The sequence below is a fragment of the Lynx canadensis genome, chromosome D3 (genome assembly GCF_007474595.2).
Source record: "Lynx canadensis isolate LIC74 chromosome D3, mLynCan4.pri.v2, whole genome shotgun sequence".
Lineage (NCBI taxonomy): Eukaryota > Metazoa > Chordata > Mammalia > Carnivora > Felidae > Lynx > Lynx canadensis.
This window is the reverse complement of record NC_044314.2, coordinates 17802840-17818627: the sequence shown is the minus strand read 5'-3', so window position 1 is coordinate 17818627 and position 15788 is coordinate 17802840. Positions and strand designations below refer to the sequence as shown.

General features: G+C 44.8%; 1 long non-coding RNA gene across 1 annotated transcript; it reads right to left on the bottom strand.

Moving 5' to 3' along the window:
- Positions 1–11353: 11353 nt before the first annotated feature.
- LOC115528518 lies at positions 11354–14215 on the bottom strand. Its single transcript, XR_003973279.1, has 2 exons — positions 13942–14215; positions 11354–12180 (listed from the first exon to the last, which is right to left on the bottom strand). It is a non-coding gene; the product is annotated as an uncharacterized LOC115528518 (long non-coding RNA).
- Positions 14216–15788: the final 1573 nt, after the last annotated feature.

The window sequence follows — 15788 nt, the reverse complement described above, 5'->3', positions numbered from 1 at the left end:
CTCCCTCCATTTCCTGTTAAATCTGTTTTATGGGGAAATAAAATGGGCCCCACAGCCCCTTGTGAAGGATCATAATCCAGTATAAACACAGCCTATTTGTGAGCTGGAGGTTTGGGCCTCAATGCCTGTCATAAGTACAAAATGTCGTTCTGTCACTCCTGCTTTAATATCTTTTACGCAGATCGCATTTTGAGATTTAGCCTTCAGAAGAGAAAAATCTAATCTGTGTCTTAGGCTTTGTGACACATCTGTGCCCACATCCTTCGCCAAGAACCCTGGCCTCTGTACTTCTAAAAACTTAGCTTCCTAATTCTGCTGCTGGCTCCCAGCACTTTGACCACACACATTCTGTTCTTTCTAGCCATCGAGGATTTCTCCGAATTTAATCCCCTTCTACTAAGTATCCCCCACCTTCAAGCCGGGCTCCAGGCTTGACCTTCCTGATGGCACTGACCTGCTTTTGCCCAAGCCTGGTATGCTAGCAAAAACCAAAGAATCCTCTGTGGCCAAGCACTTATGAGTTTGTTACCAACTGGTTATAGATGCCTCATGAGTGTTCTATCAGAAAAGGTTCTCCAAGAATTGGTTCTATGACAGGGTATATCTGGAAGAACAAATGTGCACGAGTGGGATGTTTGGGAATTTTCTGAAAGAAGGAACTTGCTCTATCGGCAATTATAATAGCTAAGAAAGCAAACTAATGTGAAAAATAGGGGTATCAGTAATAAACAGGCCAATGGCATAGAGCTTGCAAAATGAGAGCCAGCATCAGGAGGGAAAAACGCATGATGCCGTAAGTGGTATATATAGGTGGACGATCTGCCAGCCGTTTGGGAAGAAAATTCAGCAGGCTCCAATGTAAGGGCCTGATGTACTTGATGGAAAGATGCCAACAAACGTAACCAAAGGTATGAATGTTATCTCTAAAGGTGAGTAATACGGAAAGGTGTCTGAAAACAGCAGGGCCACACCATGTGGAATTCAGGGCAGTATGGTCCCAGATGGAGGCCTTCCAGGCCCACATGCTGCCCGTGAGAAGATACAGATGCCTATGATACCACTGTCCTGGTCCCAAAAGCACACACCCTCTTGCTCTTGGGGAGTCTTTATGCCCCCCGCCCCCGAATTTTGCTGACTGTTCTGGAAATTCTGAGTCTGTGCCTAGTGTTCACCAAGTCTAAGTAACTTGTTCAAAATGGCTCTTGGATTTTCCTGATTGTTCACGGCAAGACAGGGTAAATTAAAGATCAATTTCCCAGGCTTTAGAGAGATGTGATTATTCTCTGGCAGGACCAGACCTCAGGCCTGTCTAACGAGTCTTCCTATAGATTCCCACCTCGCTCCTTATTTCAGAACATCTTCCAGCCAGACCAAAGATCTAAATATAAATAATATTTGTAATAGCCCTAATGTAAAAAACAAAACAAGGCAAAAAACCTCCAGAAAAGCATGAATGACACATTTGAAAAATGGACAAAGGATATGAAAATAATTCAAAAAGGGCAAGGTGCCATGGCAAATACAGGTACGGAGAGATGCTGGACTTCTCATCTAATTATATAAATGCACGAATCATCATGTTTAATTAGCAGATTGGCAAAGATGAAAAAGATTGATGATCAACAATGTTGGTGAGAACGTAGAAAATAGGCCCTCTTATTTACTGTTGGAAAGTGTTAGTAAAGTTACCTTGGAGAAGAACTTGGTCATAACTATCAGAAATTTAACGATACACTGCTGGTAGGAATGAGAAAATGGTAAAACCACCTTGGAAAGTGGCTACTTTCTTATGCGATTAAACATACATCAGGTGTCTGGGTGGCTCTGTCGGTTGAGTGTTCAACTCTTGATTTCGGCTCAGGTCATGATCCCAGGGTTGTGAGATCAAGACCGGGGTCGGGCTGCGCACTGAGCAAGAAGCCCGCTTAAGATTCCCTCTCTTTCCTCTGCCTCCCTCCCCACTCTCTTTCTCTCTTTGAAACAAATAAACAAACAAAACAAACAAAAAACAAAAGAAACACCATCCATCTACCATATGACCCCACGTTACACTCCAAGAAACATGAAAACATGTGTCCACACAATATCATGTACAAAAATATTTGTAGCAGCTTTACTCATTATAGCTTAAAACTGGAAACAACCCAAACATCTACCAACAGATAGAAATATAAAAATACTGTGGCATGCCCATACCACTCTTTCCATCCACTGGAATACTACTTATCGATAAAAAGGAGTTACTAATATGTACAACAACACGGGTAAATCTCAAAGAAAGTCAAACACTGTATAATTCCACTTTTTAAAAAATGTGGAAAATGTAGGCCAATCTATAGTGACAGAAAGCAGATCAGTGCTTGCCTGAAGCAGACAGCGGATGGAGTCACAGATTGCAAACAGGAAAGAGGAAAATTTGGGGTGAAGGAAATATTCTGTATATTCATTATGCTAGTGGTTTCACAGATACAGATCTTCACAGGTGTGTGTGTGTGTGTGTGTGTGTGTGTGTGTGTATAATTTGTTAAAACTCATTAAATTGAACATTTTAAATGGGTCAGCTTATTGTATGTAAATTATATCTCAGCAAACCTGATTTTAAAACTTTAGGAATGCATTCCTTTTGATCCAGCAAATCTCCTTCAGGGATTTATTGTACAGAAACATTTGCGCAAATGTGCAAAGATGTATGTACAAGAATGTGAATTACAGGGCAGTTTGTAACCATGAAAACAACGAAAATGGCCAACATACTCATCAATGGGGCAGTACAGAATCAAAGACTGAGCAACTGTTTTTTCTTTTCTGATAGAGAGAGAGGGCGCAAGTGAGCGAGGGCAGTCGTGGGGAGCGGGGAGAGAAGCAGGGCTCACCCAAAGCAGGGCACAAGCTCACCCAATGTGGGACAAACTGTGAGATCGTGACTTGAGCTGACGTCAGATGCTTAGCCGACTGAGTCACCCAGGTGCCCTGAGCAACTGTTATAACCTAACCTGTAAACTCCAAGGGCCTGTAAAATTCAGGCTTCGGCACAGGGCAGGCACACAGCACATGTACAGACATGGAAGGAAATCCACGATGTAGTAGGTGGAAAAAAAAAAATCAACTTTCAGGAGTAGATACACCCACCTAGAGTAAACTAGGCAGAGTTAGTTTGGGGTCTTTCGGGTTCTGCATCAAGACTCAGGATCTGGGGCGCCTGGGTGGCTCAGTCGGCTAAGCGTCCAACTTTGGCTCAGGTCATGATCTCACGGTTCATGGGTTCGAGCCCCGTGTCGGGCTCTGTGCTGACAGCTCAGAGCCTGGAGCCTGCTTCGGATTCTGTGCCTCCCTCTCTCTCTGCCCCTCCCCTGCTCGTGCTCTCTCTCTGTCTCTCAAAAATAAATAAACATTAAAAAAAAAAAAAAGACTGAGGGGGTCTGGTAGGGAGACTGTTCTCAGGTGAGGCTGGGACATCCCTGGAAAAGGTGAAGCAGGATGAGACCATCATCTGCTTCAGGGAGATCAAAGGAAGAGTCACATGAAGAGGTTGGGAGCTTAGCACACCGGGGGTGAGAGTGCCCTCATTTGTTCAATGCTGGACTCCCTCCAGCCAGTCCCAGGAGGTAGTGACGTGTCCTCAGGATTCCAGAACTGCAGTGCTCTGGGACATGGGGCCTCTTGGAATCACAGTAACACAGAGCTGATAGCAAAAGAAGAGGGTCCCATGCCCCATCAGCGAGACCAGTGCTGGTGGACCCTTGGGAGGTATAGAAGTCAGCGCAGGCGAAGGCAACAAGAAAAACCAGAGTGCAGGGCCTTGGGGCACTTGGTTATGGTTCCCGTTGTCAGAAGCTCCAACAGGCCCCGTGCAGTGGGTGGAATAAGAAAGCCAGGCAACTGTCCAATGTGTAAATCAGGCAGAACAGGGCTTGGCAAGAGAAATGGCTCCAAGCTACAGTGAGGGAGAAAGGAAGCAGAGTCCGGAGGGAGCTTGGGGTACTCAGTAGAGTTGATGGAGGTGATAGAGAGAGAGGAAGGCAGGCTCAATCCCAAATTTATGGCAGAGTCAGCCCTGAATGAGCCTAGGGAAAGCTGCAAGGGTAACCAGGGTGAACACCGCCAGGCTTGGCCTGGTTCCTGGCTAAAGAGCCCTTGGCGGGGTGAGAACAGGATTCCAGGCTTTAGGAACACAATCCAAACTCAGCTCCTTCAGGGGCGACTGAAGCACCTGATAGGATTTCTCTCTGGCCACAGCTGGTTCAGAAGCTGGGGCAGAACTAAGCCCATAAATCAGGGACATGAACGTTTCAACAGGGAGAAATCGAGGTCAGAAAGAACAGAGGAAACAAGGCAGGGGATGAAGAAGTCCACTCCCACTAATTGCCAGGGTCTTGTCTTGCTGTCCCTTTGAGGGATAGATTCTCTGCAAGAGAAATTCGATTGGGAGACGCCACCTCATGTCTCATCAAGGACCCGTCTCCAATGCAACGCTGAATGGTTGGGGGGAAGGATGGAGTGGTTTATTCCAGGCCTGATCCTCCGGATGGTGCCTTTTCTATTCGATGAGGCACCATTGTGCTCTCAGCTGGGAAGAAGTTCTGTATTTCAAATTCCTGTGTCCTTCATGTGCATGGAAGGTGATGGTTTACATTCTTGGGGTCAAATAATCACCCCCAGAAGGCATTCTTAGTATATAGACTTATGGAGAAGCAATAACACATGTTGCTAGATTGAAGGCCTTAGAGCTGGAGGAGAGTCCAGGAACTTTTTGGAAGGAAACATAGAATAGAGATATTAAGTCAATTCTCATCCATGACCCACCACTTTCAGAGATTTCCAGGGGCTACTGTTTGTTCATTTGAGCTCTGAAGGCCACTTTGACCTGTAACTTGGCCTTTGAGATCATGGAATCCTCCAAAACGTAGCGGTCCATGGCTGTAGCACCGACCAGTCAGGCTGCCAGGAGAGCTGGTAAACCTCTTCCACCATGTGCTGGGTTGAACAGTGTGCCTCTCCTACCCCAATTCACATTCATCTGGGACCTCTAGGTGTAACCTTATTTATTTATTTATTTATTTATTTATTTTTTTCAACGTTTTATTTTATTTTTGGGACAGCGAGAGACAGAGCATGAACGGGGGAGGGGCAGAGAGAGAGGGAGACACAGAATCGGAAACAGGCTCCAGGCTCTGAGCCATCAGCCCAGAGCCCGACGCGGGGCTCGAACTCGCGGACCGCGAGATCGTGACCTGGCTGAAGTCGGATGCTTAACCGACTGCGCCACCCAGGCGCCCCAAGGTGTAACCTTATTTAGACACAGAACCTTTGTAGATGCATTCGAGTTAAGGGGAGGTCACGCCGGATTCGGTGGGCCCTAAATCCAGTGGCTGGTGTCCTTGTAAAGAGAGAGAGGTTTGGAGACACAAAGAGACACACAGATACGCAAGGTAGGAGGTCATGTGACAACGGAGGCGGAATGGAGCGTTCCAGTTACTATCCAAGGAAGGCCCAAGATGACTGGCAACCAGCAGAAGCTGGAAGAAGCGAGGAAGGATTCTTCCAGAAACCTCCAGGGGGAGCAGGCTCTGCTGACACTTAGATTGGGGCTTTCAGCCTCCAGGACTGTGAGAGGATACATTTTTGTTGTTTTAAGCCAACCAGTTTTTTATGGCAGCCCTAGGAAATTATTCCACGTTACACAACAACACTAACGCATAATAAAAACCATAGTTCTTGAGGAAGGAGGTGTGAAGGAGCATGCAACATTATTTGTTGGTAAGCAGTCATAAAAACAACCTGATTTTTAAAGCAATTCTTTTTTTTTTTTTTTGTTTTTTTAATGTTTATTTATTTTTGAGACGGGTGGGGGGGAGGTAAGGGCGGAGAGAGAGGGAGACACAGAATCTGAAGCAGGCTCCAGGCTCCAAGCTGTCAGCACAGAGCCTGATGTGGGGCTCAAACTCATGAACCACAAGATCATGATCTGAGCTGACGTTGGATGCTCAACTGACTGAGCCACCCAGGGGCCCTAAAAACCACCTGATTTTGAAGTTCCTAAATTTTAAGAATAAGTTAGAATTCGTATCACTTTGGGGTGTGTTTTAGCATCGCATCAGTAATTAGAGCCGAGGTATGGGTCTGCGGGACCTGGAGTGAAGACCCAGGTCTGTCACTTACCACCCGTGTGATCTTGGGGACATTCCTTAACTTCTCTCAGATTCAGTTTTCTCATCCTTAAGTCTAAAGTAATAATAGTTCCTACCCAAAGAGTTGATATGAGAATCAAGCAAATCAAGTCTAGGGAGATTGTGTGAGTCTGGCCCCTTGAAAGTGCCGAGAGTAGTACTTCCAATTATGTTTTGGACAATGATTTTTTTTTTCAACAAACTTGCTTCCATTGCCACAGGGAAAAAATTTTCTTTGACCAGATCCCAGTTTGCACTGGCAAACACAATCTTTTCTAGAATCCATGAGATGCCAAGACTCCTCGTCGGGGCATCAGTGTCAGGTCCCAGAGATCCAATCCTCTCTTCGGCCAACCATGCAGACCTCCATTCACTGCCCATAGACCCACCCAAGGAAGCAGCTTGCAACGAGACTCTGGTTTTCTGCCAAGAACATCAACATCAGATTGTTCCTAAGTATCGTTCATTTCCGTATGAATCACTAGAAACGTAATGATAAGTGGGTTAGGCCCCGGATGTCTCTTAATACCACTTCTACTCAAACTGGGAGAAGACATGTCTTGGCCAAGTTCACTTCTAAATCTGTCAGTGGGACACTGACATTATTCCAGGGAATAGTAATGGAAAGACTTCTGCTTGTTGAAGACCAATTCTTCTTACAGTTTCGAGTTGCTTATCTTCTTTCTCCACTGGGATAGATTTTTCTATTGCCCTTTTTTTTTTAGTGCTGACTTTCCTAAACTCCGTTATGATGCTTTTCTTCATGAACTGCCTCTTTAACGAGTCAAGTATTTTTACGTTCTCTGTCCAAGATGCTGGTTCACATTTGCCACCATCTACTGGGAAGATCCAGGCTCAGCACATACCCCACTGGTTACTGAAACTCTTCCCCAGAATTTGCATTTATCCTGGATCTATATATAAGTTAAGTTCCCCTTAAGTTCAGAAAAGTATAGCTTCCTACGGGCTGAGATGGTTTCCAGGAAAGATGCAGGGCCCAGACCCGGAGTTCTCTGATCAATCAACATGTAAATATTAGCACCTTCTCCTTCTTTAGCTCTTCATTGAAGGTCCTGTAATTTACATGGCAGGCCACCCTTGTACCCACGGCTCAGATTTAATGCATGTTAACATTTAGTAGGGAAACCCCTGCCCCTCCTCTTTCTTGCCTTTTCCTCCTTTCCACTTCTTTTTCTTTTCTTTCATTTTCTTTCTTTTCTTTTTTTTTTTTTTTTAGTATATATTTATTTATTTTGAGAGAGAGAGAGAGAGACAAGAGGGTTAGGGGCAGAGAGATAGGGAGACAGAGAATCCAAAGCAGGCTCCATGCTATGAACACAGAGCCCAGTGCAGGGCTCAAACTCACAAACCATGGGATCGTGACCTGAGCCAAAATCAAGAGTTGGACTCTTAATTGACCGAGACACCCAGGCACCCCCACCGCCTTTCCACTTCTGGGAGCATGGAAGGAGCTTTTTGAATGGGAAAAAATAAATAAACCCTAAGAGTCAATTATTTGAGATGTGGCTTGTGAGGGTCTTTGTTCCAGTTGCAAAAAGCCTGAATTTGACTTAAAACAACAACAACAACAACAACCCAACAAACTTGGGTTACAGTAAATGGGCCTGGTCCTTTTGACAGCTCCTTGGAAAGCCCCAGAACACTACCAATATCACATAAGGCCACAGAGAAATGTATAATCCTAAATCAGCCTTCGAAGGGAGAGTCCAATCAATTCAAGCCCATAAGATGTTTCCAGTGTAAATTCTTTGCTTAATTCTGGTTCAAGAACCTAGGGGGTTACAAGTAAATAGCAAAATGCTACCTTTTGAGGAGCTGACATAACCATTAAGATAAAAACGTTTTCTAAAGAGAATGGTAAGGGATAGATTATAATCAAGGTTGAAATAGGGTGGGGAAGAATCTTGAGAGCCTAAGACAGAAGAGTGTGCTGGGGTGAAATCAGGATGTGAGTGGATAATAGCAGAGCAAAAGAGCAGCAAAGTGAGAAGGAAGATGGCCAAGAATTGTGACGGTCACATGGTAGGCCTGGTTTTCTCGAAAACCCTTTCTCTGGCTTCTTCTCACCACCCTTAGCAGAGTGTCATTTTTGTTTTTAGACTAATAAATATCGATTGTAATGGCAGAAAATGACATTAAGAATTAAAATGCTATTACTCTTAAGATACTGAACCTTGCTTCCTAATGTCATTTGGTAAGTGTTGTGACTGTCTCAGACATGGAGTCCCGTGTGGCAGACTGGATCCTTCAACATTACCTAAACAGCTGCTGAATGGGAAGGTGGTGCCACTAAAGGAATGAGTTTCCCCTCTGTTGTGCATCTATTTCGTTTACAGTTTAAAAGGCTCCTAGGGCACCTGGGTGGCTCAGTGGGTTAAGCTTCCGACTCTTGATTTCAGCTCAGGTCATGATCTCACGATCCGTGGGTTCGAGCCCCATGTTGGGCTCGAACTGCAAGATCACGAGCTAAGCTGAAGTCTGACACTCAACTGACTGAGCCATCCAGGCGCCCCTCCTGTGTGTTTTTTTTTTTTTTTTAATTTTATTTTTTATTTTTTAAAACTTACATCCAAATTAGTTAGCATATAGTGCACCAATGATTTCAGGAGTAGATTCCTTAGTGCCCTTTCCCCATTTAGCCCATCCCACCTCCCACACCTCCTCCTGTAACCCTCAGTTTGTTCTCCATATTTATGAGTCTCTTATGTCTTGTCCTCCTCCCTGTTTTTATATTATTTTTGCTTCCCTTCCCTTATGTTAATCTGTTTTGTCTCTTAAAGTCCTCATATGAGTGAAGTCATATGATTTTTGTCTTTCTCTGACTGACTAATTTCACTTAGCATAATACCCTCCAGTTCCATCCACGTAGTTGCAAATGGCAAGATTTCATTCTTTTTGATTGCCAAGTAATACTCCATTGTGTGTGTGTGTGTGTGTGTGTGTGTGTGTGTGTGTATACACACCACATCTTCTTTATCCATTCATCCATCGATGGACATTTGGGCTCTTTCCATACTTTGGCTATTGTCAATAGCACTGCTATAAACATTGGGGTGCATGTGCCCCTTCGAAACAGCACACCTGTATCTCGTGGATCAATGCCTACTAGTGCAATTGCTGGGCTGTAGGGTAGCTCTATTTTTAGTTTTTTGAGGAGCCTCCATACTGTTTTCCAGAGTGGCTGCACCAGCTTGCATTCCCAACCCCTCCTATGGTTTTAAATATTATTTTTTTTTTAATTTTTTTTTTCAACGTTTATTTATTTTTGGGACAGAGAGAGACAGAGCATGAACGGGGGAGGGGCAGAGAGAGAGGGAGACACAGAATCAGAAACAGGCTCCAGGCTCCGAGCCATCAGCCCAGAGCCTGACGCGGGGCTCGAACTCACGGACCGTGAGATCGTGACCTGGCTGAAGTCGGATGCTTAACCGACTGCGCCACCCAGGCGCCCCTTAAATATTATTTAAAACCACGATTTTCAGTGACAGGATAGTATCTTCTAGAATGGACATATAATCAATTTAAATAGAACTCTATTATTAGGCATTTAGGTTGTTCCTAATTATTTGCTACAACAAATAATATATATCCTTAACATAAATACCTTTGCAGCATCTCTGAATATATTTTTCTTTTTTGAGTTTTATTCATTTTTTTTTTAATTTTTTTTTCAACGTTTTTTATTTATTTTTGGGACAGAGAGAAACACAGCATGAAAGGGGGAGGGGCAGAGAGAGAGGGAGACACAGAATCGGAAACAGGCTCCAGGCTCGGAGCCATCAGCCCAGAGCCTGACGCGGGGCTCGAACTCACGGACCGCGAGATCGTGACCTGGCTGAAGTCGGACGCTTAACCGACTGCGCCACCCAGGCGCCCCAGAGTTTTATTCATTTTTGACAAATAAAAATGAAATATATTTAAGATCTGCAATGTGATGTTTAAATGTGTGTATATATATACATATACGTATACATATATATATGTATATATATATATATATATATATATATACACATTGTGAAGTTATTACCACAATTAAACTAATTAAGGAGCACCTGGGTGGCTCAGTCAGTTAAGCATTGGACTTTGGCTCAGGTCATGATCTCATAGTTGGTGAGTTCGAGCCCTATGTAGGGCCCTGTGCCAACAGCTCAGAGCCTGGAGCCTGCTGATTCTGTGTCTCCGTCTCTCTCCGCCCCTCCCCTGCTCACGCTCTCTCTCTCAAAAATAAATAAACCTTGAAAAATTTTTTTAAAAACCAATAATTCCATCACTTCCCTTAGTTACTATTCTGAATATCTCTATAACATAATATTCCTGGGGTGCCTGGGTAGCTCAGTCGGTTAAGTGTTCAACTCTTGATTTCAGCTCAGGTCATGATCTCACACTTGGCTTCCTGAGATGGAGTCCCAGGTCTGGCTTGGCACAGGATTCTCTCTCTCCACCCCTCCCCAACTTGTGCACGTACACGCGAGTGTGCACATGTGCTCTCGCTCGTGCTCCCTCTCTCTCTCTCTCGCTGCCTTTATCAACATAAATAAATAAACTTAAAAATATATACATATATCCCTAGGAGAGGGGATATAGGATCAAAGGCTATGGACACTTTTAAGACTCAACAGGTATATTGCCAAGTTGAATTCTAGAAAAGTTGCTCTAATATACATTCCTGATTGCTCGACATCGGCCGTCATGGAAGTGCTTACACTAAAGACATCGGCCAATGCTAGAAATTGGGACTTGATTTATTGTCTTGCCCATTGTCTAGACCTAAAAAAGTCTAAAACGAGAAAATGGGAATAATTGAGGATTAAATTTAAACGTGTGTCATGTCTACAGCGGTTACATCACGAATAGCACAAAAATATCCAGGAAATATTCTTCCTATGTTGAAATCTCCTACCTGCCTCAGCAGAGAAGTCGCTCACGTCATGATGAATGAATGAAGTCCCAGCTCACACTGATGTAGAAGTCTAAACTGAAAAATAAGGTGAGTGTTTTAGCCTAACACTAAGTTTAGTTCTAAAAGTATATGAAGAAACCATTCACAGAAAATTTTACATTAACCCTCGATGGGTATCGTACCTTTTACTGGTGTAACATAAAATTATTTTTCAGATGTTGACACCCAAGATGCCAAAACAACAATGACGTTGCAGTGAAGCTGAGAGAGATTTTAGTTTAATTAATACAATTTTACAAGGCGGAGAGACAGTTTAACAGTAGATCACCTCTCAGAATTCCTGACAACAAATTTAGCGGAGAAACAGTGGTTTAGGCTGCAACTCCACTTACCAAATGATGACTGAGTTACAACCAGAGCTGGACTGTGATACGAGAATTTGGCAGGAACAAGAAAACTTTCTGTGAGAATCAAACAACTATGTGAAATATACAACGAGGAGGATTGTGTATATTAGTATTACTTATAAATTGTGTGCTATACATCCTTTATGTCAGTATAACTTACCAAACACACGTGTATATTTTTCCAAAGAGCTGGTTGTTAAATATTTACCGGTACCTCTGCTTGTCACCTGCCGCCATACGGAACCGCACCCCCTAGTAGATTTGATTTCTAGCTAGAGTCTCCCTCAGTGACAACCATGCCTAATATTATAGGCACCTGCCTTCAGACCAACACTCCATTGCCAATGCTCTCCTAACTGGGAGAGGCCCATGGCACGTCTTCGTTCTGCACAGCACCCTTCTCCGGGGAGGCCTGGGCCCCAGCATCCCTCAGATCTCTAGAGGTTCCTATCACTGTAGAGAGCATTTCCAAGACTCAGTCATTGCTCCCAAATGTTGGGTTCGGAAATCCCTGACTACATTTTAAAATAGTTGCACAAATGTCACACCACGTTTTCGTCCCCCAGAAGGAGCCGCCGACTGTATACTTTCCAGCCTTGAGGATTCTTCCCTTCGATGTTTTAACTTGTCGTTTTGACAACGTCGAGTTCTACGTAGATCGTGATCAACTGTCTTCGAGTGTCTGCGGAAACAAGCCGGGTCTACTTAGCCCACATGTACACATATGCGCTGGTATAAAATGGTAATGGGTAGGAGCATCGCTTTCACTGAGCCAGAATTGTTTTATGAACTTACTCCAGGAGTGAAGGCTCACAGAGCTTGGCACGATACAACTTCTCTGCACAATTGAGAGACTCTTAAGAAATGAGGAAGGCAGGAATAATCGTAGAGCCTTTATTTCCACAGCCTCTTCTCTTGCATTAAATTTATCTAAGATCATTGCCTTAGACAAAACTCCAAGCTCTTTTATTCTTTTCACATGGATTTATTTCCAGGATCATGCGTCCCCAGGGGAAGCCCCAGAGAGCAGTGTTGGTGTTTCCAGAATCAATTTATGGGCCTCTGAGGGCATTTGACATGGTCTCCTTTGCCCAGGTAACACAGGAACTGGCTGAGATTTTGTACGAGACAGATGTCGTCTGGAACATGAAGCAAAATGCCAGGGCCACAAAATGAACTCCAGGTTTGAACAAACAGAACAAACCCATCATTTAGCCACGTAAACGGCATGTGGAAGAGAGGCGACAGGTGGAACGGAATTCATCCAGTTCCTGGACCATTCACGTTTTATTTTTGTCTGCACTGATCAGATTAACTCCGAATCATTTAATTAAAAAAAAAAATTTTTTTTTTAAACATTTATTTATTTTTGAGAGACGGAGAAAGACAGAGCATGAGCAGGGGAGGGAGAGAGACAGGCAGGGAGACACAGAATCCGAAACATTCTCCAGGCTCTGGGTTGTTTGTTGGCACAGAGCCCAACGCGGGGCCCGAACTCACGAACTGCGAGATCATGACCTGAGCTGAAGTTGGACGCTCGACCGACTGAGCCACCCAGGCACCCCTCGAATCTTTTAATTTTTAAACCAGTGTGCACAGCCATCTTCGAACTCCAGCTGGGAGCGCACTGAGCACTCTGAATTAATGTGGCCTCTCAGAGACAGGTAGCTGTAGATCCCCCTTGATCTAAAATGTCAAAGAGAGAGGCGCCTGGGTGGCTCAGTAGGTTGGGCATCCGACCGGCTCAGGTCATGGCCTCGCGGGTCATGAGTTCAAGCCCCGTGATGGGCTCTGTGCTGACCGCTCAGAGCCTGGAGCCTGTTTCGGATTCTGTGTCTCTCTCACTCTGCCCCTCCCCCACCCTCTCTCTCTTTCGCTCTCAAAAATAAAATAAAACATTAAAAAAATAAAAATAGGGGCGCCTGGGTGGCGCAGTCGGTTAAGCGTCCGACTTCAGCCAGGTCACGATCTCGCGGTCCGTGAGTTCGAGCCCCGCGTCAGGCTCTGGGCTGATGGCTCAGAGCCTGGAGCCTGTTTCCGATTCTGTGTCTCCCTCCCTCTCTGCCCCTCCCCCGTTCATGCTCTGTCTCTCTCTGTCCCAAAAATAAATAAACGTTGAAAAAAAAAATTAAAAAAAAATAAATAAATACGGTCAGAGAGAATCTGAAAGACCGGAAGAATAAAACGTTTACTAATTTTTGTCTGGTCTTAGTAGTGGAATTAAGGCAAACGAAAACTGAAAATACGTGACAAACTATACAAACAGCCAGGAGAACAGAGTTTCGAAAAGGGAAGTCTCACAACAGTTTCATTAAGAAAATTAGCGTGGTTGTAAATATCACCTATGGACTCCTTCCTCATGGAACTCTTTGTTATTCACACAAAGAACTGCACATTGATACTGCAAAGAGAAAACAACATATGGCTAACAAAAGGCACGTACCCAGAGCAAGATTTCTCAGAGAGCGTGTTCCCAACAAATACGATATCCTCATAGCAGTTTCAAACGTCTTAAAGTAACAGGCGCTGTCAGGGTTAGGGCCAGCGAGCTGCAGGGGCTGGTGCTCCCCCACCCATGTTTTTTTTTGAGGGGGGGTGGGCTCTTTTCTTGCTCTTAAGTGTCTCTTTTCATCTCGGGCTCAGTTCTACTCAGGCTCTACTGACACTTGTCACATAAGTCATTGCCTATTTTTTTTTAACGTTTATTCATTTTTGGGAAAGAGAGAGACAGAGTGTGCAGGGAAGGAGCCGAGAAAGAGGGAGACACAGAATCGGAAGCAGGCACCAGGCTCCGAGCTGTCAGCACAGAGCCTGATGTTGGGCTTGAACTCATGAACCATGAGATCACGACCTGAGTTGAAGTCGAATGCTCAACCGACTGAGCCACCCAGGTGCCCCAAGTCACTGCCTATTGATCAGTGCTCATGAGGGAGAAAGTTCCAGCACTTACTGTTGGTGGAGGGTTAATAAGCCAGCAGGTGAATGACCCTACTGATCTATGTTAAAAATCAAGATTTTCTGTCCTGTCCTCTGGTTCCTCACCATATACTGACACTAGGCAAAGGCACATGAAGATATGCACACACACACACACAAAGGTGGGCCTAGGCTTTTTGCTACTTTGCCACAGGATTTAGAACACCCCGCACGTCTGAGACCCGTTTCCTCTTTTGTAAAGCGAGGGGGTGGGAGTAGATGATCACTGGGGACCAGCGCAGCTCAAAGAGCTCAGGGACCAGGACGGCACATCATACCTTTGAAAGGAGATAGACGGTCTCTACAGTGGGGGCAATGAAAGCACTTATTCCATTCCGTTGACGAACTGTGGCCCCCCTGGCATGCAGTCCCCAATTCTCTGTCACATTCTCACAGGGCCCTTCCTCACCAGAGGATTTTCCCTCCTGGGTTCGAATGCCTGTGATTAATGTCAAAGTTCAATCACAGTGGTTGGCAGGCACTTGCTGCGGAAGAAAGACATGGAAGGGTTCACAGGAGAACATCTTAAGGGTGATTTAAGAGGCCGAGACGGGTGAAAATTAGCACTGTTCTTACTGGGATTGCCCAGTCAGGAGCCCAGTTGGGTCCTGTAGATGCCAGAAGGAAACTCACTGAGAAAGGGAGGCTGGTTACTTCTCACATGAAGAGCAACTCGTGTAAAAATAGATACCCCACTCTTCCAGTCATCTACTGTTGCATAGAAAGCGAACCCAGAATGTACTGGCTTAAAACAGCAACCATTTTATTGTTTTTCCCAATTACGTGGGTCAGGAATTCTGGCAGGGTGTGGCTGGTGATTCTTCCATTTCGCGTGTCATCTGTAGAAGTCATTTAGTCGTTGCTGGATGGGCTGGGGTGGGGGTCCAAGATGGCTCCTCTTGTTGGTACGTTGCTTTGGTTAAGGCGGGCTGGGCTCAGCTGGGAATGTTGACTGGAGCGCCTACATGAGATCTCTCTGCCCTAAGGGTCTCAGGTTACTTGAATTTCTTACTCAGCATTCAGGGCTCCCCCAGAGAGTGTTCAGAGAGGCCAGGGAGAAAGTAAAGCTTATGATCTTAGCCTTGAAGTTTCCAGAACATCACTTCTACTGCATCCCACTGATGAAGGAAGTCACTACCGCCAGCCCAGATTCAAGGAGTGGTGAATTCAGTTCTACCTCTCAGTGGGAGTAGCAAAGAACTTGCAGCCATCTTTAATCTACGACATGCACCCCATCCCCTAAAAGAAAATTACCTACAGCAGGTCCAGTGGGTTTTTAGCTACTGTGTAAGACTGCCCACCTCAGAGTTCGGG